This window comes from Heterocephalus glaber, unplaced genomic scaffold, assembly GCF_053883595.1.
Source record: "Heterocephalus glaber isolate CG9 unplaced genomic scaffold, H.glaber_assembly_v1.0 deba00000738, whole genome shotgun sequence".
Taxonomy (NCBI): Eukaryota; Metazoa; Chordata; class Mammalia; order Rodentia; family Bathyergidae; genus Heterocephalus; species Heterocephalus glaber.
The window spans coordinates 15,110,718-15,134,884 of NW_028258161.1; the positions used below are offsets into that span (position 1 = coordinate 15,110,718).

At 38.7% G+C, this 24,167-nt stretch overlaps 1 long non-coding RNA gene across 2 annotated transcripts in view; it reads left to right on the plus strand.

The window, feature by feature from the left end:
• The window catches only part of LOC110345254 (uncharacterized), a 60,131-nt gene that overhangs the window by 23,139 nt on the left and 12,825 nt on the right, over nucleotides 1–24,167 (plus strand). Inside the window, exons 2-3 of one of the 2 annotated variants that reach the window (XR_015449579.1) lie at nucleotides 6,277–6,522; nucleotides 7,151–7,287. This is a non-coding gene — a long non-coding RNA (uncharacterized LOC110345254). Of the gene's footprint in view, nucleotides 1–5,704; nucleotides 6,523–7,150; nucleotides 7,288–24,167 lie in introns of those variants that run through there. The other variant, XR_015449578.1, reaches the window with a different exon arrangement.

Here is a 24,167-nt window from a genome sequence, read left to right on the forward strand (position 1 = left end):
CTCCTAAATAAAGAGGAAATCGTGATGGGAATAATCCTTTGAAAAGAATATAAAATGATAAAATCAAGACCACAGGTCTACAGATTACTTTTGAAAAGAATAGGGATTAAGGGGAAAGAAGGAAGAAAAGAAAAACATTAGATAGGCAGTTTTGGAATTAATAAGGACACTTGAGGGCTAACTTCAGAGAGCTTCAGTTATTTGCATTTCAACCAAACACTAAATTATTGCTGCTCCAGAAGTTACTGGAAGCAGGAGGGAGTGCTAGCATTGGGGTGAAAGATGCCCATTCATTTCTCCTCTCTGGACATATATTCTCTGTCGAGGATCATGTCATCTGCAAATAATGATGATTTGAATTATTCCCTTCCTATATATATCTTTTATTTCTTTCTCTTATAGGATTGCTCTGGCTAATGTTTTGAGTACTATATTGAACAGCAGTGGCGATAGTGGACATCCTTGTCTTATTCCCAATTTTAGAGGGAAAGCTTTCAGCTTTCCAGTTTATATGATGTTGCAGTAGGTTTGTCGTACAAGGCTTTCATCACATTGAGATACTGACCTTTTTATGTATTTTCTTCAGGGTCTTTGTCATGAATGTATATTGGATTTTGTCAAGGGTTTGTTTCTGTGTTTATTGAGATGATCATGTGATTTTGTCCTTCTGTTTATGTGGTGTACTACATTTACTGATTTGCCTGTGTTAAACCATCCTTGTATTCCTGGAATGAAGTCTGTTTGGTTATGATGTGTAATCTTGCAAATGTGTTGCATTCTGTTTGCCTGTATCTTGTTGAGAATTTTTGCATCTATGTTTCCAAAGAAGATTCACCTGTAGTACTCTTTTTTGGTTGAGTCCTTTTCTTGATTCTGGGTAATGCAAACTTCCTGGAATGATCGAGGGAGTACTCTTTCCCTTTCAATTTAAGAGTTTGAATAGCATTGGCAATAGATTTGGGCTCTTCTTAGTTTGTAGGGGTTTTTATTACTGCTTCAATTTTATTGCCTGTTATTGGCTTACTCAGTCTTTTCATCTTTCTGGTTCAGTATTGGTTATTCACTTGTCTCTATAAATCTATCCATTTCTTCTGAATTTTCCTAATGGAGTGTAGATTTTTGGCATACTGATGATCTCCTGGATTTCTGCAGGGTTTTGTTGTGATTTTGCCTGTTTCATTTATAATTGCATTGATCTGTGTCTTTTCTTTCCTTTTTTGGGTAAGGTTGGCTAAAGGTTTATCTATTTTGTTGATTCTTTCAAAGAACCAGTCCTAATTCATTGATACTTTGTACATTTTTGGTCTCAATTTCATTAATTTCTGTTCTTTATAATTTTCTTTCTTGTACTAGCTTTGGATTTGGATTGTTCTTGTTTTCTATAAAGAACCTCTGTCAGTGAGCAGAGTTTGTTTCTCCAGGGACCCCGGTGTGTACATTTATTCATTTACTGAGACTTCCTTCAAGGCTGGCACTGATAATTCCATATCCTAAATGCTTCTAGAAGCATTCGCCCAGATGAGGCCTGTGTGATCTTTACTTTGCACTGTGGCCTTCTAACACCTCTGTCTCCATTTCTACTCCTGCCCCTCGTGTTCATCCTCATGTAACATTTACAAATACCTGCCCCAATGCAAACATGACCATGAACCACTCTTTCGCGCATTAAAATCCAAGCATCGAAAGGTTACAAGTAAGCCTTCAGTAATCTGACCTCTGGCTTTCCATCTTTAGTCCTTTCCTATTTGTGCCCTTTCTCTGGCATTACCAAACTGCTGGTGATGTTCTTCTCACCAGTCCCCGTGTTTGTAGACAAACACAGGTAGGCAGTGCCAGTCTCCTCTTCCTGTCGTGCCGCTGCTTTTCATGCTCTCACCCTTTGCTGCCCTCTGTCTCGCTGACCTCACTCTTTTAAATCTTAGCTCCAGCTTTCCCTCTAGAAAAGCCATTCCCGACACCTTTGATTGACACTTAAAACCTCAGTGCTCAACACTTAGAGGAAATCAATCAATGATTATTGAATAAAATAAAAACTACTTATGTAAAGATGACTTAAAAGATTGTCTCTTCTGGTCCAGGAGAAAGAGAAATGTACAGAAATACTTTATAGTTCAAGTGCTAAAGATGCAGTAGAAAAGTTGATAGAGTACTAAGGTAGCCCTGAGGAGAGAAACCCCTGCTTATCTAAGGAAAGATAGCTGTAATCCAGGAAGACTTTACATGGCCAACTAGGTCTTAAAAGAATTTTGTTAGGGGAGAGAAAACATTTCAGATATAAGGAACAGGGTACTCACAGATAAAAGTGTGAAAAATAACAGTAATTTTGAGAACTACTAAAGATGAACAATATGCTTAGCAGGTTGATTTGTTTTCCAGTTTTCTTCTCTGCCTCCCATGGATTGGCTTCAAGTGCCAGCTCCTCCTTGCATCTCCTGGCATTCTCTGTGCTTGGATGTCAAATGTTTGCAGCAGCTCTCACCTCAGATGAGTCTGGTTAAAGCCCAGTGAGAAGCATCAGGAATCTCTCCCAGGCACACCTATGGACCAGCTGCCATGGCAGGAGAGTGTGATGTGCTCCTGGCTTGGGCCTGAGCCATGTGGTCCACTGCTGGAGAGAGATTAGAGGCCACCAGGAGCCCAATGAGGGGCTGATATGCGAACCCAATGAGGGGCTAAAAGATCTCACTCCAGAAAAACCTTAACATAGCCCCGAGCCAGACAATAAGGAATACCATAAATCAATAAATGAATAAAGTTGAGAGATGACAGGAAACTAGAAAGTAAACTTTTAGATGGGGACGAGAATCAGGGAGAGACCAGAGAGGAAGATAATGAGGTTGAAAATAATAAATATTTTGTATTACTAATGAGCACTAAAAAACAGAGCTAGATTCAGAGGGACTCTCTAGACTTCAGAAAATATTATCTTTTTGAATAAGTGTTTTTAAAAGCTTTGCAAAATAACAAAGCTAACTGGCATATGTCTGAGCCATCTACTGACATTATTACTTAGGACAAACAGGTAAAATAGACATAGAACATCTTCCATATATTTTCCTTATGTCCTTTACAAATTCTTCTCCATCATACCTATATGTTCCAGAACCTTCTTACATTCAGCCATCTAAACTCACCTTTCCTGAACATTGTTCTGCTTGTTGTAATTTAAGTGCTTAGTATTTCCTGCTGAACTTTGAATGCTATAACTTAAAGACTGACCAATAACATTAATTCTATGAATGACCATATAATGAATGATGCTATGAACTTTTTGAGTACACATAGTGCGTTTTATTTACCTCTGTGACTGACATCTGCCTCTATACGTGGTGAAGAGAACAGAGGGCCTACTCAACTGAAATAGAATTGGTTCTAAAGAGTACGGCTGAATTAATGAGAAGGTTCTAACTTTCTTTACATCATGTCTGATTTAAGATAATAAATGAAACAACATATTGTATATAACTTATCCTAAGAGCTTAGAGAGGAATATGTTGTCACTAAATTTCCCAGGCTGGAACGTGTGATCCTCCTACCTCAGCCTTCCAGAGTGGTGTGATTACAGGCATGTGCTGTCACACTAGGTATGACACCTAGTGTGACATCACTATCACACCTAGTGTGACACCATTTTTTACATAGTATATTTCATTAACCAAAGTATTCTTCCTGTATTCAGCATGACTTCTCCCCTGGCAGGATAACCCTTCCTAATATAAATCTAATCCTGCCACACCCTGTATAAGACCCTTCAGTTACTACCCTCTATGCTTAGGATAAAGACTAAAATTCAAACTATAATCCACCCATGCCTACCTAAGACTCTGGCTGGCTTCTCTATTGACTTCTGGCCTTTGCCACAGTGTGCCTTTCTCTCTTTGGTAACAGAACCTTTTCACATGCTGGTCCATCTGTTTTGGACATTCTTCTACCATCCTCGGATTTAAGCAAGATCACTCAGTATAAGATTAATCTTCACTTCTTCAGAACAGCCTTTCCTGAGCTACCCCCTGTTATTATTGGTCACTGTCTCTTGCCTACTAGACTCTAGGCTCCATGAGGTCATAAATAATGCTAATTTTTGCTAATCATTTAACTTTAATGCCAACCAGAAGACAGTAGGAGCCCCATAAATATCTAGTAAATGAAAATTTATTTATGCTGATTCATAAATGTTTTACAATTGAAAGGAAAGTTGTATGTACAGTTTTACTGGCAGATTTGGGGTATCTTCAGAGTCACTGTGAAAACAGTCAGGGGAAACTTCCATGGCTTGAAGGAAGGGTGTGCAGCAGGCCACTGTGTATACTCTATTAGAGTGGGACTGGGTGCAATAATCTAATTTTCTAGAAGATTGACTTGTTTCCACTTTATTTCCTCTATAAGCAAAAAGAAAGCAGATTAAGTGGAATAGATTAGTTTAGGATAGTGTTAGCTGGAATCTCACACTCGTCCTAGAACCAGCGTAGCACTAGAAGATATTTAAAATCATCTAAGATTGTAGATAAAGGCAGGTGATTTTGTTCCCCACATCCTGGGAAGATACAGATGTTGGAAGACGTGATAGTAGAAACACTTTTTTTTCTTTTGGTCTACTTAAGAATCACCCTACCTTCTCTCCTGGTGTAGGGTCTTTGCCTTGTTCTAACGTGCAGCCCTAACCTATGTGAGTTGAGAAAGTGGCCTTCTTCGTGCCCCAGCAATAAATTCTATTGACCTAAGAGAGTCATTGCAATCTGGTTTTCTTATCAGTTATTGAATTAGATGTGGCATGTGTTGCAGTTCTGGCCAGAGAGATGTGAGAGCTGAGTGAAGTCTACTTCCTTTTCATGACAGGCGCATGGGATAAATGGTCTTTCTGGGAAGCAGAAATCTGAAACTTGTCTCCGTGTGCAAAAACCAGTGCTCTGGCAAGACAGCATCTGTTGTGCACACTCTCAGGGAGACTCTGTCACTTGTCCCCTCCAACACCCGGAGGCCACCTGCATCCCTTGGTTTTGGCACAGCTCCCCACCTTCAGCGGCAGCGCCATCCCGGGGAGTCTTCTCATGCTCTCATCCTTGTGGTTCTCCATTTTGGCCTCCTGCCATTTTTAAGAATTTTGTGATTTCACTGGGCCCCCTAGGTAATCCAGGATATTCTCTACTTCAAGGTCATTTGATCAACAATCTTAATCCATTTGCAACCTTGATTTCTCTGTTCACAGGTTCCAGGGATAAGGATATGGACACTGGTGGGGGACAGTTATTCAGCATATCACAAACACCTCATGGTCTTTATATTTCCATTACACTACTTTTATTTTAAATTTATTTGTTCAATAACTATTTGAGCATATGGAAATACAAATAAGACAGGGTTACCAAAAAAAAAAAAGAAAGACGTGGTCACCATACTTTAAAAAGTGGGTAATTTAGCTTTCATGTAAAATGACGTAGTTTGTGACATTCAATTTATTGCATTGCAAGTGGATGCAACTTGAAAACATAATTTTAAGTGAAATAAACACACAAGCTGAAATATTGCATGGTTTCTTATATGAGAAAAAAATATATATACAAATAAAGACCAAAATCAAAGAGAGATAAATAGGAAGTAGAGAGTTCAAATACTTCCCTAAATCACATATTCTGTTGTTTCAGAAATATTTCAATTATGCTAATATGTTTTATTTATACTAATAGTTTATTTTGAAAAGAAAGTTTGGGTTATTATATGTTGTTTCTTTTTTGTAAGGATCTTTTTGGTTTATGTTTTGTACTGAGTAAATACTTTGAAGATAATACACAGTGTCATAACTATTGTTATTCTCTTATTTGGTTATGAAAATTTGTTTTATTTTTTCATAAAAGAAAAAGAAAAAATTTTAAAAGGACAAACATGTATTGCCATTCACCTGATAAAGTATATATTGCTCTAGATATTCTATTCCATTCCAGAAATTCTAGGTGCAATTCTGCATTTTGCTTCTAAAGGCCAAAAATGCAGACCCTGAGAGGAAGTGGTGACAGAGCCAAGAGACAGAGAGGGACCCACAGCGGAGGGAAGATATCTGAGAAATCTGCAGTTGCAACAACCACAAGAAGCGCGCGCGCTTGTGTGTGTGTGTGTGTGTGTGTGTGTGTGTGTGTGTGACGTACCTGTTTTATTTTATAGAAGGGTAATCTGAAGGGTTCAGGACACTTCACCCTTCGCCTTAAGGTCATTCTTCTACCAGAGTCATCAAGGTCGTTTTGCCCTGAAGTCATTATGCAAACCGCCCCCCCACGTGTTTAGCAACTAGGGGCAGAAGCCACGTGATCCGTGATCCGAGGCCTGGGACTGCGCAGCCGTGGAAACCGCCCTGACCCACTACAGCCCCAGGGAAACCAAGAGCCAGGCAGTGAGGAGCCAGTGCGAGAAGACGTCGCGGGCGGAGCCTTAATCACGAAACAGTGCTTTCCAAATGGACTAGAGCCCACAGAAGCTTGTTTATACTGAAAATAGTCCTAAGGAAAACCTGGTATATTCCTGTTCGGCCAGGCAAGTAACGTTGTGTTTTTCCTTTTCCTTTGTCAGGAAGCACGATCGAAATTTAATTCCGTTACAGTATTAATAGTACTCTTCTTTGCCCTTAATGTTACTCTTTTTGTTTAGAGTTGAATTCTCCTGGTAGAATATTATTGTATTTTAAATAGCCTGTAAACATTATGAACAGGAGAAATAAATTACAAATGAGAATGTATGTAAAAAGAAAATACTTTCAGATATGCTGTATATTTTACGTGTTCAATATTTGCCTGAAAAGATTTTATGGGTGTTTTTTAGGCCTGCAAAGAAGACATCTTCTGAAAAAAAAAGCGTTGTAAAAAAAAAATCATCAAAATAGTATTTCCTTGGAAAGGTACCTGAAGAGGGCAACGTGATACATTATAGAAATTATAAATAAAAATGCAGTAAAACATAAAGCAAAGAAAGAAAATTTCTTGTTATGTGAACACACTTTGAAAAAAGTGTTCAAGACCTTAGGCATTGCTAGAATTGACAAAAATTGGTCCTTTAGGAAGTGCCTGTGGTTCTGCCTCTATAAAATTGTAGATAATTACCACTTCTGTTTGTTTAGTGTGTAGTACTATTTGGGGACATTTTGAAATAGCGCTTTATTTTACAGGTAAAAATCAAAGGCTATGGATGACCTTGATGACCTCACTCAGTCCTGTGAAGCAGCCTCCGAGAGTCTCAAACTGCCTTCCCCTAGTTACGAGGATGTTTTGCTGCTGATCGCACAACTTAGAATGGAGTGTAAAGGTAGGGCCACGCGTTGGTGTACAGCCCTTCCATGTGCATCGCAGCAGTCTGTGCACATTGCTCAGTAGTGGCCCCCAGAGCACACCAGTGTTGCAGTGCCGTTTGTGTCGGAAATGTGCTTCACATCAGAGTAGAGAGAGCTCTTGACCGCTCAGCCAGAGAGCTGTGGCATCCCCACGGTCCCCCATCTTTCTGTTGACTGCTTCTCTCTTGGGCCTTTGCCTTTAACAGCTCAGGTTACACAGTCATTCCCTGCAGAACTGCAGCAACATTGGAACTGCTTTCCCTGCTGCCCCAACTCCTGAACCCATGGTCTACTCTGCACATACAGTGTTTGGGGTTCTTTTTCTAGTACCAGGAATTGAACTTAGGGCCTTGCGCTTGCGCGGCAGGCAGCAGGACCACTGAGCTAAATCCCCAGCCTCAGAAGTTTTAAATTTTGATGCAAGACCGGTTTATGTATTTGTTAAATTGATGGACTTTGATTTTTGTGTTATATCTGAAAAATCTTTGTCCAGCATAAAGTCACAAAGATTTACTTCTACGTTTTATTCTAGAAGTTTTGTTTTAGGTCTGATGTTTAGATCTATGATCCATTTTGAGTTTAATTTTATACATTCTGTGAGATGTGGATCCAAATTCTTTTCCTGGCTGTGCATGTCCAGTTGTTCACTATATGTTGAAAAAGGCTGTAACTTAGTTATTACACTGTCATTGTACTTTCGTCAAAAATAATTTTGCTGGGCTGGGGATTTAGCTCAGTGGTTCTGCTGCCTGCCTCGCAAGCACAAGGTCCCGAGTTGGATCCCCAGTACCAAAATAATAATAATAATAATAATTTTGCTAATTGTGTATGGGTCTATTTCTGTGCTTTCTATTTCATTAATTGGTTTGGCTTTGTATTTTGTATTCTGGTGTCACGTTGTTTTAATTAGTGTAGATTTATAGTACTCAAAATCAACTCTCCTCTCCTTCTTATTTTGTTCTTTCTTCAGAGTTGTATTGTCGTGTTATGGCTTGTGTCTAGATGTCCCACCAGTGCCTCATGCAGTCCTAGGTGGGACTTTTTTATAGGTAGCTGGATCTAGAATGTGTGATGCTGGGATTAAGGAGGTGTGGTGACTAAATTCATCCACTGATTGGTTTGGTACCCATCCTAAACTGGGTAGCCTAGATAAAATATAAAACGGACGTGGCTGGGGATTTAGCTCAGTGGTTCCACTGCCTGCCTCGCAAGCACAAGGTCCCGAGTTCGAGTCCTGGTATCTATCTATCTATATATATGACAGAAGGAAACTGCTATTGCCATTTTCCACTTGTTTCTGGTCTCTTGTCTCTTATTGCTGCTGCTGCTTATCTTCTGCTCTGTGATGCCCCTTTGCCAGGCCGCCCTGCCTTGGAGTCAACTGACTATGGACTGAAACCTCTATATACTGTGAGCTGAATAAACCTTTCCTCCTTTAACTTATGGGCATTGGGTATTTGGTCTCAGCAATGATAGAAAAGTGACTAAGACATGGCCCTTCTAGGTTCTTTGCATTTCAGTAAGTTTTGTGTTTGGTTTGTTGTCGTCCTGTGTGTGTGTGTGTGTGTGTGTGTGTATACACACGTGTGTTGCTGAGAATTGAACCATTGAACCCAGGGTCTAGTGCATATTAGGCAAGTGCTGTCCTATTTAACCACCTTCCCAATGCTTTATATGAATTTTGGAATCAGCTTGTCAAGTTTAACAAAGGGCTCCTGGCATACTGGGGATTAGACTGGGGAGAATTAAGATCTAACATATGTGGACTCTTGAACAAACTATATTTAATAAGTTGTATTTAATTTTCTGAGTAATAGTTTGTTGTTTTCAATATATTGATCTGTTTTATCTATATATTTATATATATTTATCTATATATTATAGCTATATATCTATATATTATATAGATATAGTTTACTTATATATTAGATATTTTCATAAACTTGTGAATAGATTTTTTTCCTTTTTTCAAAAGAGCCAGATGTAGTGGCCTGTGCCTATAATCCTAGCACTCTGGGAGGCTGAGATAGGAGGATTATAAATTCAAGCCCAGCTTGGGCAACTGAGCAACTTAATGAGAACTTGTCTCAAAATAAATAAGGCTGGGAGTGTAGCTCAGTGGGAAGGCCCTGGGTTCAAACCCCAGTGTCACAAAAAATATTTTTGATTGACACAGTAATTGTACATATTTCTGGGGTACAGTATGACATTTCAATAATTCTTCAATGTATAAGCTACACATTGATCAGATCAGGATAACTGGCATATCTGTCACCTCAGATATTTATGATTTCTTTATTTTGGAAACATTCAAAGTCCTTTCTCTTAGCTGTTTTGAAATATTCAATTGTTGCCAACCAGAGGCACCCCACTGTGCTATAGACCATTAGAAGCGATTCCTAGCAACCGCACTCTGTACTGTTAACCATTTTCTCTCCGTTCCCCTCTTCCTCAGCCCTGATAGTCTCTAGTAGCTGCTGTTCTCTCCTCTGCTTCTGGGAGATCAGCTTTTTTGGACAGGTAGAGGCTTATCACTTTTACTAATCCCCATAAAGTGTTTGATTCCATTGTTTTTTATATCTTTTTTTTTGTACTGTGTTTAACTAGTTTTACCTTTGATATTATAGTCCATTTAGGTTGGTATAACAAAATACCATAGATGAGATCAATAACAAATAACAAATTTATTTCCAAAATGCAGCTCTGGTGTCCGGTGAAGCACTGATTCCTGGCTCCTAGGTGTCACCTTTGCCCTGAGCACTCTCCAGCACAGGAAAGAATGAGCTGTCTGACTCTCTGGGGTCTCTGTTTTAAAGAACACTAATCCCATTCATCAGGGTGCTGCTGCCTCTATTCCATATGGTAATTACCTGCCAAGGCCTGACTTCCCTTTTTTTTTGAGACAAGGTCTCCTCATGTAGTCAGGCTGGCCTCAAACTTGTGATCCTCTGCCTCAGCCTCCCGAGTGCTGGGATTACAGGTGTGCACCACATGCCCAGCTCAAAGGCCTAACTTTCTAGTACAGTCAGTTCTGTGATTGGATTTCAGCATATGAATTTTAAGGAAACATAGACTTTCAGACTATAATAAGTTTTATCATTTTCTTTCTTCGTGATTTAATTGCTCTTTTTTAATTTCTTCAGGTGGAAATCCAGGGCATTCATTTGAGACTCTCTTAGCAGAAGCATTCAGTGCTAAAATTTTTCATTTAAGTACTGCTGTCGCTACAATCAACAAATTCTGGTAGCTGAAATTGTTTGTTTTTTTGTTTTTTCCAGTTGAAGATAGTTCCTAGTTTATGTTCTCATTGCTTCTTTGACTCACAGTTATTTGGATATATATCACGTAGTGTACAAATATTTGAGTATTTTCTGGAGACATTTTAGGTACTCATTTCTGATTTGCTTGCTTTGTCATCGGGGAAAATACTTTGCATGGCTTCAGTTGTCCCGCCCCCAGGAATCGAACTCCAGGCCTTATGCTTGCTAGGTAGGCACAGTGCCACTGAGCCAAATCTCCGGCCCTCGGTCATTTTGACTTAATGCTCTTATTAAGATTTATTAAGAATATATCCCATTAACTCCAGTATGATAACAATGGTGGTGTTCAAATCTACATATTCTTGCTGCTTTTCTGTTACTTTTGTTTATCACTTATTGAGGAAGGGGTATTGAAATCTCAGGAGAAACTTGGGAATTTGTCTCTGTCTTGTAGCTCTGAATTTTTGTCTCATCTTTGAGGCTGTTAATGCGTAGTAAACACTCAGGATTGTGTATCTTCTTGATTAACTGAAAGTTTCATCATTATGAGAGGACTGTGGAGCACTTCGGTATTTCTTTGACAGCATTAATTTGTGAACTAGCATTTATATTCAGTTCAGCTGAATTTATGGCCCAAGATCTCCTTTTCAAAATGGTACCAATTTTCCTGAAGCATAAGGACTCTATTTTTAGTAGTAATTATATCTCTAAAGGTTAACAATTTATAGAGCAAATGTTTTTAACTTAAGTTTCCTACTTTGTACTCACCAGTTGTAAAAAAGGCTAGTGTCTACATAAAAATTTCTTTCATTAGGCCAGTGATTTAGCTCAGTGGTTTCGCCGCCTGCTGCGCAAGCACAAGGACCCGAGTTCGATCCCCAGTGCCAAAAAAAAAAATTTCTTTCATTCTCCCAACCCTACATGTTACTGAAAGGTTTTTCCTCCTCCCTCTTTTCTGACCTTGGTGGGGGAAATCTGGGAGTTTCAGACGTGGTATGTACACGTTAGATGGGATGCTTGATTCTAAGTGAGTATAAAGACAAATACAAGACAAAATCATTCTTAATTATGTGACAAACAGTACTTACTGATAGCCTAGAAAAGATGAGACATTTAAAGGCGCCAACTTACTTAAGCCTGTAACAGCTGAATGGCAAGAAGGGCATTTTACTCTACTGGGACTCAGCCATCACTGACCGGCATTGAAGGTTAGATGCCAATCCTGTGGTTATTGGTAAACATGAAGTTTAACTGAAGAGGTGTCACTAAATTAAACTGAAAATAGATCTTAAGAGCAATTTACACTGAGGGAAATATGGTTCTAAGGTATGCTATGTAAAGAGAGATTATTGATAAAGGAATTGGCAACCAAGCATGCTAAATAAATTCCATGAAATACAGTTTTCATGATAATGTACTACATGCATTTTGCTAACATATTTCCCCAAAAAAATAACTCTATAGTTAAATTTCACTTTTAAACTACTGTTGGCTTTTAGGGGAAATACCATATGTGGTTGATAGTGACAGTACCGATTGTGAAAATTCAGACAAAAGAGTTGACAAATTCCCCAAATAGCAATTGAAGTTCTTTGTCAAAACATGGGACCCTACAGAAATAGCCTGAATCTGCAATTTATATATTTAAATCATGATCCCATGAAATAAGTCCTGGGAAGAATGGATTTTAATACCAAAAATATTTTAATTAACTTCTCCATAGATTTGTTGGCTAAATTAATGCTGCAAATGAGAGAACAGTTTAGGGGCAATATACCTGTTCAATAATTTGATCTCTGACAAAATAAGCAACACTGCTTATGTGGACAAAAATGCTGAAAATGCTGTGAAAAAAAAAGACAACAAAAGTAACATTGGGAAAAGGGGCCCATTTAAGGCATCTTAAAAAATCCTACATGGCTTTTGCCTTATTAAAATATTTTACACTACTTTGTTTAAAAGATTTGAACACATCTGAAAAACATGCAAATTCTTTGAAACCCCTGCTTGGCAAATTCAGGGTCTGTGCGCATCATTCAGATGTTTGTCAGGGACAGTGAGGAAGCCTCTCCCTGTGAGGTCGTACCCGGTTGGGGAGTCCTCTGTGTGTCCTGCATCCGATGGCACCCCAGAGACCTCTGCAGGGGTCACACACAAGGTATTGTTGTCTGGAAGGAAAGGACTGGGGAATTTCCATTGGTTGGAGAACAATGCAGCTTTAGTTTTTCCAGATACTCTGCATGTACAGGCGTATGGTACTGGAGGGTATTGATTGCATCTTCTACTTTGTTATTTTATTTATTTATTGTACCGGGAATTGAACTCCAGGTCCTTGCGCTTGCAAGGCAGGCAGCAGAACCACTGAGCTAAATCCCCGGCTGCATCTTCTACTTTGAACCTTTGTCTCTTCTTTCCTATACTAACAGTCTTCCCAGTCCACTGATATTTCAGTGACTTAAAGAACATAAACATGAACTCTGTGCTTTTGGTCTTGATTCTGCTCAGGTATTCCCAGGAGCCTGCCCAATGTCCTCTGACTTCTGCCTCCTCATAAACTTCCCTCACAGCACCACTGCTAGGCTCCTTCTGGGCTCCATTTCTCCTGGGATGATCCACTGATCTGGGTACCCACTGCTGTTCACCCACAGCACTTTGTCCTCCTCGCTGCAGAAGCACAGGCGCACTTCACACTTCTTGAAGCCCTCATGGTCATAGGTTCGCTTCTGGTTGGGCTTGAACTTCATCACAGAGGCAAGCTCCAGTGACCATCACCACCCTACCAGGTAGCGGGGTAAGTCAGGGCATCAGTGGTGGCACTTGGCTGGCAAGCCCAGTCAGCCCTGGGAGCCGCTGGTCACTCTCACTCTGACATGGTATGGGATGCAGGCGTGGGTCCAGGTTTACCTTTATAACAGGTCCATTGCTTTTCTCTCAACAGGTTTTAAGGTTTTGGTCCTGCGTTGGACTACTGGTATTTTGACTATAATGTGTGACTATGATGTCCTTTGATAGTGGTTATTTGGTAGGGTTTTCCTCACTTATCTCTTTGTTTCTTTCCCTATATTTGGAATGTTTTCTGCTGTCATTTCAGTAAAAATTTTTTTATGCCATTTGTTTTGTCTTCTGATTTTTCATTTATTCTAATTATAGATTAGTCTTGTTTGTGTCATCTAGGAACGCTGGATCCATTTTTCATATTCTTTCGTTGTTCTAAGATATGCTTCCGAAAATGGTCTTTGAAAGCATCCCTGTCTTCTAATTCTGAAATTCTGCCCTCACCTTGGTCACTTTTGCACATACTTTCAATATAATTTTTAATCTGGATTTCTGATTAAAACTTTTTCATGGACTCTAATTATTTGTTAAATTGGTAGTTCATATTTCTGTCATTTTATTTGGCTCGGCTAGTACTTTATCAGTGTCTTCTGAAATCTCCCTGATTGTTGTATTACTTCTATTATCTGTTTAGTTATATCTTCTGTGATCCTGCAGAGTATCTCTGATCAGTTTTTCAATCTCCTCTGTTAACCTTGTTAATGATTTGGGTCTGTGGCTTTTGCTCGTTTCCCCCTCAATTCCCCCTGCATTGGCTTTAGGGTAGTCAGGAGTTTTAGGAGGCATTTTGTTTCCTTGACTCTTCCTGATTCCATAGCTTTCTTTGTTTTGTGCTGAGCTTTATGGGCACTTACATTGGAAAGACTTTGATGCTAATGTGGAGATTACTTTAGTCTGCTTTTCAGTGATGCACTTTGGGCATGGCTAACCATAGCCCTCTGTATCTCCCCCAAGGTTCAACCACCTCTGTTAATTTGGAAGGGGAGGATGCAGTTCAGTTATCCCAACTTCCAGTTCTCTGGGAATGGACTGCAGTATTGTTAATATCATAAAGGTAATGTTGGTGCTGGCATACAGAGAAAAGCCATTAATAGCAAAAGTTATATGACCCTGGCAGTATCAAGCAGATCAGCTACAGTAGTATGGTCCAAGACAAATTGGATACTGACATACCATAAGAACCAATCATGTACCACCTTAAACATAGAAAAGAAATCCATATTTATAATATTACCACTAAGTCAACTCGGGTATTGGCATACAGCTAATATGTACTAAATGTGACAACAATATCTCAGCTAATAGGAGAAAAGAATTCAACAAAAATTACATAGAATTAATTAGCTATCTAAAGATTCATAAAGCTTAATTGTTAGACTATTAAAATAGAGAGGATTGGCTCCAGGAGAATGCAAGAGGAAAAATTTGAAAACTTAAACTATAGGATGTGAGAAGGAGAGAGAAGTGAGACAACAGATCTTAAGGAGTGGAAGGATATTTATAGAATTAGGTAAAGGTAACAGAAAAACCAAGCAAGATATAAAAGATAAAAAAGAAATAATATGGAAAATACAAATAAGAAAAAAAGGCAAGAGGAAAGGGAGGAAAAGCAAAAGAGAAGAAAAAAAAAGAAGTCAGAAAAAATTTTTAAAAAGAGTGTGGTGGCACACATCTGCAGTCTCAGCACTTGGGAGGCTGAGGCAGGAGGATTGCCATAAGTTAGAGGCCAGCCTGGGCTACATCATGTGTTCAAGACCAACCTGGACTACATAGCAAGACTCTATCTCCAAAAAAAAAAGGACGAAGAAAATTCCCAAAACCCCCAGGAAGGAGATAGAGGAAAGAAAAACAGAGTCCAAAATTTTTTCTCTGTGTTTTGGAATGAGTGGTTTCTTCCAGGACCTGCAGTTTGGGGAGACTACCAATTCTCCATCTAGCCTTAAGACCTGTTTTTCAAGGTGCTCTCCTCACCCCCATTTTAGAGGCTCCTTGGTTTACCTTAGCTGTGGCATTGTCCAAGCCAAGAGAGACCTGTCCCTGCTCAGCCTGGTAGATAAAGAAGGCAGTCAAACCCCAGACCCATGCTGGATGCAGGCAGTAGGGCAAGGGCTAGAATACTAAATCCTGAGACTTTCAAACCCAGAAGAACTCAAGCTAGCCCTGGCTTCTGGTTGGGGGGCAAAGGGGTGTCCTTCTTGCCCAAGCTCAAACCCCTCAGGGGGTCTCTTTCAAACCCATTTTCTGTCTATGGCTGTCTCCTATGACTGTCTCTCATCCAGTCACTGTGGGAAGGTAACACTGGGAACACTGAAGTAAAGCCAAGCCACAACTATTCTGAGTCCCAGATTCAGATACTCAACCCCCTTTCCCGGAATGTTGTCCAACCTTACACTCTTTCCAGTGATATTGCAGACATCTGTACGGGATCACTCTCCAGCTGTTGCCTGTCGTGTGAAGAGAGTTCTGTTGGAGCAAAACCCCACACTGTCCCTGCAGATCACAACCACTGCCAGCACAGTCCACTGCCAGTTTCTCTCTGGAACCCCATATGACTCCCAGTGCTCACCTTCCTTTGGCAGAGTCAGCCAGGAAGACATTCCAAACTTTTGTTCCTTTTGCTCCTTTGTGGTCCACCTCTGCAGCTTCTCTGTAGCTTTTAATTTTCTTGTCACTTCCTTCCTGATTCTTGGGGATCTACTTTTCTTTTTCTCTCTCTCTTTTTTCCTTTTTCAAGTTATTTCCCAGAATCTGGACTCCAAATCTCAAACTGAATTGCTGCTGTTCATCACTCAATCATTTTGAAAAACAAAACAAAAAAGCAGCTGTAGTTTGGTTTGTGCATCATAGTACTCTTTCATTTCTGTTGGTTTGTACCTCTACAGTGTAATTTAGTTTTTTAAAAAAAAATACCTTTCTTATTTCTATTTCTCTTTTTAAATTTTCTTGGGAAATTTTCCTTGGGAACAGGTAACTTACTTATAAACACTTGCTTCTAACTTGTTAGGTTAGGTGTAACAGAACAGGGCTCAGCTGAGGGTTAATTTCCCAGGCTGAGGCAAGGCCCTTCTGATCACCCTACACAGCCTGGCTGATGGGAGTAGACATACTTCCCGGCACTGTGTGAGCACCTGGAACAATTTTCTGTCATCTTTTCAGGTATCTTTCCTTCAGTCTCAGGTAGTTAACTGGCGTACCTATGCTACTCCTTACTCTCCTCACTATTCAGGGAGGGCCCTCTGCAGTTGTCCAGGGTTCTTTATACTGCGCTGCCCTCTAGTGTTCTACCCTGTGATCTTCATCTTCCTTGGTCTTAACCAGACTCAGCTCAGTGCATCTGGGAGACTCAATTTCAGGGTTTTTTCTGTGTCATGGTCTGGGAAGTCACCATGGCAGGGAGTGGGAACACCAGGAAGGCTTACCTCATTTGTTTCCTGCTGATCAGGGATCAGTGTCTTTATTATTTGAGGGCCACTGACTCAGAAATTGTTGTTTAATGTAGTGTATCAGTTGTTGTTTCAGACAGGAAGGTAGATCTGTACCTGTGACTGTACCTTGGCTAGAACCAGATTGCCACAGAGCCTCAGCACCTGCTGTGGAATGAGTAGCACGCTCTTCAAGCTTTGCCTCACTACTCCCTGTTCCCATCCATTTCTCAGTGCCACCATCTCTTCCCCTGGAAAATCTTCCAGGGCCCACTGTATATCATGTTTCTGTATGTGATCACAGAACTGTGTTTGCTTACAGCAACTGTGTGAATTTATAATGGTCCTTTTTTTGCCTTCTCCAGTAGACTTTCAGGTAAACAAGAGCAGGGGCTCATGTGTTTTATCTGCAGGGCTTAGTATAGTGTCTTCCACATTGGGGGCCCGCAGCGTGTGTATGTTCAGTGTATGAATGGGTGAATGTGAAAATGGAAACTTCTTTATATGTGAAAGAGGATCATATATTTTATTTCTGTCTTGTCTTCTCCGTGATACAGATTCTGTTAGCCTATTGAAAATCCAGAAGGCAGTTCAGTCATATAAAAGATTAATAGAACTTAAAATAAGTCACTGTGAACTACTTAGAAGACAAATTGAAAAAATGGAAAATAAAGTCACTGGACTACAAAAAGAGCTATCAGAAACAAAAGAAGTGAAATCACAGTTGGAACATGAAAAAGTAGAACAGGAACAAGAACTCTGCAATGTGAGGTATAATATCCTACTTTCAAAGAAGCTTTCAGACCATTCACTTTCCAGTGCAGATAGGGGGATTTTTGTAGTTCCTGAATACTTCTTACTCTTCTGGAGTCTGAAATTCTTGAAAATAAAATAACAAGTTGTTCACCATGACCGCTTCTAATTATTACATGCATATTCTTTCAAATTATAATTTTAATGACTATGTGGAAGCCCACCATATAGAAATCTCACTATATTTAGCTAATAGAATTTTGGAGTTTTAAAAATTTTTGCCTTTGTATTACAATTAATGGTGCAATGAATATCCTCTATATAAATCATTTTTCTATATTACTAATTTTTTACTTTGAATAAATTCTTCAATTTGGAATTATTTGGTAAGTATAAAAACTTGTTTAAAAAAATTTTTTTTTTTGGTACCGGGGATCAAACTCAGGTCCTTGTGCTTGCCAGGCAGGCAGCGGAACCACTGAGCTAAGTTTTCAGCCCAATTTTTTTGATCAATACTTCTAAATTATTCTCAAGAAAGTTAATAGTAATTTACAGTTCCACCAAAAAAAACATTTAAAATGGCCATTTTTCTCAACCTAGAAAAAAATGTTTAAATATTTATATGTGAGCAGTTTTTTGACTCTTCAAAAAACTAAAAATAGAAATTCCATTTGATCCAGCTGTTCCTTTTCTAGATAAATCCTTCAAGAGTTATTTATAGGAAAATGGATGTACTTTGAGACCACAGTGTTAAGTGAAGTAAATCAGACACAGAAGGTTAACTCAGTTTCTCTTATATAAAAACCCAAAGTGTAAAGAATTTAAAGAACAAAATAAAAGATAATAAGAAACAGAGAGGTAGAACTTTTGCAAATGGGAAGGGGATCTAAAAATGGAGGGAAAAGGAAGCAAGGGGAGGGGAAGGGGAAATAAAAAGAATTAAGGTGTGTAATGTACATGTATCAACTCCCTATGATGAATGTCATCATTATGTACAGCAAACACATAGAAAAATTATGTCTTAATTGAAGAATAATTAATACTGTGCAAAAAGTGAATAATTTTGAACTTGTAACTTTACTGAGTGATTTCAAAATTCCTCTTCCATAATATTTACCGGAGTTACTACTACCAGAAATTTCTCAATTAAGAGCATATTCATTCCCATTCAGGTATATATGCCCTTTGGAAGAGATGGGGTAAGAAATTAAAAACTTGAGAACTAGACAAGAAAAATATTGGAGAACATAGAAATTTCACTAGTGTAATAAATCAATTTATGAAAAGGCATATTGGCATATCACAAAATGAATTTTTATTTTCTAACAAAATGTATTTTAAGATAAGCATATTTAATGTGCAGATTTGTCTTAAGACAAGAGAAAGAGAAGAGAGAAAATGCAGATTGGCTCTGTGAAAAAAATAAAGACCAGTTAAGCAGAAAAGAAGAGCAATATAATAGAGAAGTTAAAGTAAACCAACAACTTAAAAACTCCCTTAGGATACTCCATATGGAATTGAAGACCATAGGAAATAATTTGGACCAGGTAAAGTAACTTTGGTGATAATCTCATGCTTCTAACTTCTTGTCATCAGTATTACTTGTACTTGACATGTATAGTCATGTGCCCCTTAATGATGGGAATACCATCTGAGAGAGGTGCTGTTTGGCAATTTCATCCCTGTACAGACATCAGAAACAGGGAATTCCATGAACTTAAGGCATCGGCCTCATCACTTGGCATCAGACTTATGGAACCACTGTTGCAAGTGCATTCTGTTTTTGTCCCAAATATTGTTGTGTGGCACATTACTGTATTATTTAGTTTTAAAACTAAATATTATCTCACCCTACAAATAAACTATGATGTTTATAGCTAAAATTGTTTACTGTAAATCTTGGCTTCTAATATAGATGCTGAGTATGTTTTCTGAATGAAGGAATAGAAGATATGCTGAGTTTAATCAATACATAAATGTTGAGGAAGGACTGCTAGGAAGATGGGAGAGCATTAAGAAGCAACAAATCAACCTCTCCAAGATAGGAATCCAGACTCTGGAAAATAACAACTTGGGGAAGAAAAGAAGGGAAGTGGATCCCCAAGAATGTAGGAAGGATCTGAAGGAAAAATTGGAGCCCATAAAGTGAAGAGACAAACCTCAACACAGAAAAAGAAAGGGGCAATCTGCACTTTCTCTCTGGCTCCTGCTCATGGCATGAGAAAGGAAGATTGAATCGTTAGACAGAGTGAAAGTGGTGACTCTAGAGGCCTCCAAGGAGAAACACAACAGGAGAATGGAGCAGTGGATGCTGTGCACTACAATAGCTAGTGAGTGACTCCAGTCCAAGTGACTGCAGAGTCTGCTGGAGCCATTGCTTGGTTGGACAGCATTTTAGAGAGGAACTAACTGAACCTAGGAATCAGAGCAGCTGTGGATTGGCTTCATCTCTGGGCTTCCAGTGTTAAAAACCCACAGTGACTAGGTGAGGGACAACCACGGGAGACATACAGGGTCAGGGAGCTATGGTCAGGCACCATGAGACATCCAGAATGATGTAAGCTCAATGACTCAGTCTCGAACCCCACAACCAGAGGCCAGGATTAGCCTGAACTTCTGTGGAAATGAAAGTACCAGAACCAGCACTCCGCCCTAATCCTACTGCAGGCTTGCTGGGATTATCCAGCATGGAAATGGTCTCTAACTGTCTCCTTAGTCTACTTTTCATTATCAAATGAAAAATCTCTTTAAAATGGCAAGGGACCATGAATAATCAGTCCAACAGCTGCTAGACAATGCAAAGAAGGCTAATATAGGGTTAACTGGACTCAAAGAATCAGAAGATAGCCCAAAGGGCATAAAAAAGATGTTCACAGAAATAGTAGCAGAAAACTTTCCAAGCATGGAAAAAGAATTTGACATACAGATAAGTGAGGCACACAGAACCACAATTAGCCATGATAAAAAAAAGACTATACTAAGGCATATAATAGTCAAGATTCCAGAAATTCAACACAAAACACAATACTAAAAGTTAATAGTTTTTTTGGGGGGGGTTGGTACTGGGGATCGAACTTGGGTCCTTGCACTTGCGCAGCAGGTGGTGAAACCACTGAGCTAAATCCCCAGCCCAACTAAAAGCTGTGAGAGAAAAACAATTCACGTATTTTTAAAAAATCCATCAGAATTACAGCAGACTTCTCAACTCAAACCCTTAAGTCAAAGAGAGCTTGGAGTGAAATGTTTCAAGCCCTAAAAGAAAACAACCTCCAGTCCAGATTGATGTATCCCACAAAATTATCTTTCAAAATTGATAGAGAAACAAAATACTTCCATGATAAAGAACACCTGAAGAAATTCATGACCACCAAACCAGCACTTCAAAAAGTTCTGAAGGATATTCTAGAAAAAGACAATGAAGACAATAGTCTCAAGAATCTCAGTAGAATGAATCCACCAGGTACAGCAAGTAGTTAAACAGAAGAGAAAGTGAACCAGCAATAGAAAAATTATGTGACATGCCAAAATCAGGAAGAAGACAAGGATGTCCACTATCACCACTCCTGTTCAATATAGGTCTGGAAACATTAGCCACAGCAATTAGACAAGAGAAAGAAATAAAAGGAATAAAAATAGGAAATGAAGAAGTTAAACTGTAATTATTTGCAGATGACATGATACTGTATATAGAAGACCCCAAAAACTCCACCAAAAGACTTCTAGAGTTAATAACCAGATTCAGTGGAGTAGCTGGATATAAGGTCAACACTCAAAAATCAATAGCCTTTTTGTACACAAATAACAGACTCACTGAGAGAGAAATGGATGAAACAATTCCTTTCACAATAGCATCCAAAAACATGAAATATCTAGGAATCAACCTAACCAAGAAAGTAAAAGATCTCTACACTAAAAACTACAGCACTCTGAAAAAAGAGATGGAAAAGGATATAAGAAAATGGAAAAACATCCCTTATTCCTGGGTAGGAAGAATCAATATAATGCAAATGGCCATACTTCCAAAACTGCTGTATAGATTCAGTGCTATCCCAATTGAAATTCTAACAGCATATTTCACAGAACTAGAGAAAATAATCCAAAAATTCATTTGGAACCAAAAGAGACCTAAAATATCAAAGGCAATTCTGGGCAACAAAGACAAAGCAGGGAGTACCACAATCCCCAATGCAAAACTATACTACAAAGCTACCTTGATAAAAACAGCATGGTACTGGCAAAGAAACAGACCCAACAATCAATGGAACAAATTAGAAGATGCAGAAACAATGCCAGACATATTAGTCACCTCCTCTTTGACACAGGTGCCAAACACCCTCACTGGAGAAAAGATATCCTCTTTAATAAATGGTTCTGGAAGAACTGGGTTTCAACTTGCCAAAGGTTAAAACTAGACCTATATCTCTCACCATGCACTAAACTAAAATTGACATGGATGAAAGATCTAAATATTAAAACTGCTGGAAGATAGGTTAGCTAGAACTCTTAAAGACATTGATGTAGGAAAAGACTTGATGAACAAAACCTCAATCACACAGGAACTAGCACAAAAAATCAACAACGGGGACCTCATCATATTAAAAAGCTTCTGCACAGCAGGAGAAACCACCAACAGTGTGAAGAGACAACCACAATGTGGGAAAAAATTTTTACCAGCTGTTCCTCAGACAAAAGTTTACTATCTAGAATATATAAAGAACTTAAAAAAATCAGACCCCCAAAATTTGAAGACCCAATCCAAAAGTGGGCATCTGAAATAGATAGACTTTTCTCAGATGAAGAAGTAGAAAGAGCAAATAAATATGAAAAAAAGTTCAACATCAATGGTCACTTGAGAGCTGCAAATGAAAACAACACTGAGATTCCACTTCACTCCACAAAAAATGGCTGCTATCAAGAAATCAACCAATAACAAATGCTGGCAGGGTTGTGGGGAAAAAGGAACCCTTCTCAACTGTTGGTGGGAGTGTAGACTGTTGCAACTACTGTAGAAATCAGTATGGAGATACTTCAAAGAACTAGGATTAGAGGTCTCATTTGCCTCAGCTATTCCCCTGCTGGGTACCTTCCCACAGCGATTTATGCACACCCATGCTTACTGTGGCACAGTTTTTAATAGCTGAATATTGGAAACACCCCAAATTCCCATCCACTGGTGACTAGATAAAGAAGATGTGGGGTTTTTTAAAATAAAATGGAGTACTACTCAGCCATGAAGAATGATAAGCTAGAGACATTTATAGCTAAATGAATCCATATCGAGGCCATACTCCTAAGTGAAATAAATAAGATACACATGTATAAATACTGAATTATGTCTCTAGTATGAGAAACTGAAAGTGTAAATGAGGACCAAAATGTATAATTGATAATGTGAAATAGGAAGGAAAGGTTCAAAGGGGAAGTAGAGGGGATGAGGGAAGGGAAAGAAAAAATATGAGAAAAGAAGGAATAAATGGAAACAAAGCTTTTGTAAATAGGGAGGGGTGGAGGAGTAGAAGGGAGGAAAGAGGAATGGGAAAAAACAAGAACTAAGATATATCATGTACAGGTACAAATTCCCAAAGATGAATGTGATCATAATGTGTACCTAAAATGTACCAATAAACTTAATTTTAAAAATATAATGTGACAAGGATAAGTCAATACATATCAGTATAACCATCAATGTGAATGGTCTCAACTCACCAAAAGAAAAGCAAATAAATTGGCAGAATGGGTCAGGAAAGAAAATCCAACAATATGCTCTTATACAAGAAACACATTTAACTCAAGAAGAAATTCATAGACTGAAAGTCCAAGGATGGAAAATATTCCATGTGACAGGAATCCAGAAAAAAGCAGGGGTGGCTATTCTATTTGGAGACAAAGTGAATTTCAAGTTAAGACTCATCCCAAGAGACAAAGGAGGTCACTGCGTGCTTGTTAAGGGAAAAATCCAAGAGGAAGAGATAACAATCATAGATACATATGCACTAAATACCAGCATACCCAACTATATAAAACAAATATTAAAAAGTCAAATAAGCTCTATATAATTGTAATAAAGGATCTCAATACCCCATTGTCACAAACAGATTAACTAGACCAAAAAATCAACAAAGAAATATCAGAACTGAACCAAACCTGTGAACAAATGGACTTAGTAGATGTCTACAGAGTGTTCCACTCCACATCAGAACACACACTCTTCTCAGCTATGCCTGGTACATTCTCCAAAATAGACCACATACAATCTCATAGAACATACTTAAGTAAATGCAAAGGAATTGAAATTATCCCATGCATATTATCAGACCATAGTGCAATGAAATTGGAAACCACAAAAACTGCATAAACACGTGAAAATTAAATAACATCCTGCTGAATAACCAATGGGTCACAGATTAAATTAAAGAAGAAATTAGACAGTTTCTACAATTAAATGATAATGCCAGTTCAACATACTAGAACTTATGGAATGCAATGGAAGCAGCCCTATGAGGGAAATTTATAGTGGTGAATTCTCACATCAGAAAAACAAGAGCAAACTCAAATGAACCACCTAGTTTTGCACCTCAAGCTTCT